Genomic DNA, 2455 nt, shown 5'->3' on the forward strand with positions numbered 1-2455 from the left:
TGGGTAAGGGTTAAGATATGTGCATTTAGTAAAGCTTAGTCATTACCATTGAGGGAGACAAAGCTGGGTGCTGAAGGTGAAATGGAATGGGGTAGTAAGTTTTCCATACCAGATGCGTAGGGAGCTGGGGAATGTGGGAAGCACAATCTTAACCATGGAGGAGCAGTAGCCATTGTCAAAGAATTCCTCATATTTCCTAACTGGTGCATGACATTGGCACTGGGGCTTTGAGACAATGTATGGAGTGACTCACTCTGCACTCCCTCAGTGAAGGGTGAGGAAGTCCATGGGCAGCGGAGCTTTGTGATATCAGCATGAGTGTGGCAATTTATTTTTGAGATCGCAAGCACATGGTATTTGGGGTGGGAAACAAGTGCATCATGCCAGATCTGGGATGTTCCCTCTGGGTGGAGCTGCCTGGCCCTTATAAAAGGAGTCTCTACCACCGTGCTGCTATCTTCGTGATACTCAGTCATAGGTCTTCTTTGGAGCCTCTGGTGAGTACAGTTTTGGAGGTTTTTAGCACTCGTGTGGTAGGATATAATCTTAGCGTAGAAGTGGCTGTATTTTAACCAATTCGTGCTCTCTTTGGGAATAAGAAGATAATGAGAATTTAGGGGTAGTTTTCAGTACTTGTTCTTGACTTCTTAACTGTGCTCTTAAATGTGACGGGAGGAATGCAGTCAATGGCACAGTCTTAACCATGGAGAGTAAGGGAGATGAGATGCCAGTGTTTCAGTGCACCTCTTCCGCAGCCTTCAGTTCCACTGAGCGCTGAGTTTGGGCCTTTGCATTTCTCCTTGGAAGCCAACAGTCAAGTCAGTTAGACCAGCAACCAGGACCTCATGGGAGAAATTAGTAGAGATGTGTTTTGAGATTGGCTACAAGTTTCACATCCTGATTATTCTTCTTCAGAGTGTGCTTGTATTCACACAGCACTTGTGTAAGGAATTTTTTCTTTAGAAAGTGGTAGAACAGGGCTCCCTGTTAATGGGAGAGTAAGACTTTCTGTTATGAACAATGCTGTCTGTTTGTATTTCAGATTCCTTGAGACCCAGGAAGGATGCCTCACCATCCGCATCCACATCCACATCCACAGCAGCATCAGCATCACCATCACCATCAGTGCAAGGAGCCCTGCCATCCACCTCCAAAAGTGTGCCCACCGAAGTGCCATGAGCCTTGCCCACCCCATCCATGCCCACCTCCAGTGAGCCAGCAGAAATGCCCTCCTGGGCCACCATGCCCACCATGGGAGCAGAAGTGTCCACCCAAGTGGAAGTAACAGCACCAGATTTCATCTGCACCAAGAAACAAGATCCAGGCTCTTCCATTGTCCTCCCTTCGGCCATGGTGATGGATTGCATCTTCCTTAACCTCCCTCCTGGACTGACAGCTGACAGAGAAATGGCTTGCTTCCTGAAGCTGACACTGCCCTGTGGAATAAAGAGCAACCGCCTGATTGCTCTTTGCCATGTGCCTGTCTGTAATCCGGGTTCTGATCTCTAGCCTGTGGGCACTTAGTGTGTCTATTCTTTGCTTCTCCAATAAAGCCTGTGTCATAGTTGAGTCCACATTTCTTCTTATGTTTTTCTTTTGCACTTTGTGTTTTTAATGTCTCCTGTCAACTACAAGTATTCTTCCGTGTGTTCCTTTTCCTCCCATTGGATTTTTGGAGTTAGACTTTTCCTTCACTGAGTTCAGCTTTGCCTGAAACATGTCTTTTGGATTGGATCCATCAAGGAATTCTTTCATTGGTTTCAAACGTGTCTATCTCTCTACCTTGTAGGACCCTTAAAAGAACTGAATTCTCTCAGCCTCAGTTTCCTTACCTGAGAAAATTAGGAGAGAATGTATTCAACTCAGTGTACTCATAGAAATTAATATATATACAAAAGTTTCTTAATTATTCATACATGCCAGGTCATCTCTTATATGCCAGGGCCATGATAATGGTGACCAACATCCTTATCCATCTAAATTCTTGAGGGCATTTTACACACACACATACGCAGAAGACAACTAATAGTCCTGCATGTGTATACGTTAGAGAAAATTTGGAGAAAAGCTCTTCCAAAGTGGCTTTTGGGGCAATGACTTGAGTGAAGAAATGAGTGAGCTTTGAGTGGATCTGGTACACACTGTACCATGAGAGGTGATGGCAAGTGCTAAGGCAGAGGAAATTAACCACTGAAAGGACAGTGATCAAGGAGACACTGCCTCTAAAGGGGGTCAGAGAGGCGGGTCCAAAGATTTAGTAATGATTTTCATTATTTATTCATAATTTGACAGCCATACTATGCTGATGGCCTAACGGCCTCAAAATTTATATCTATACACTTCTCAACTGTAAATTAAAGATAAATCAAAATTGCTGAATGAATCGCAGGATTGCATTATAGAGCTGCACTAATTAAGACAGGATGCTATCCCATAAGGAAAGACACAGAGATCA

General features: G+C 44.3%; 1 long non-coding RNA gene across 1 annotated transcript; it reads left to right on the top strand.

Moving 5' to 3' along the window:
- On the top strand, positions 364-1569 carry LOC108635593. Its single transcript, XR_001917866.1, has 2 exons — positions 364-497; positions 1043-1569. It is a non-coding gene; the product is annotated as an uncharacterized LOC108635593 (long non-coding RNA).

The sequence above is a fragment of the Capra hircus genome, chromosome 3 (assembly GCF_001704415.2).
Source record: "Capra hircus breed San Clemente chromosome 3, ASM170441v1, whole genome shotgun sequence".
Taxonomy (NCBI): Eukaryota; Metazoa; Chordata; class Mammalia; order Artiodactyla; family Bovidae; genus Capra; species Capra hircus.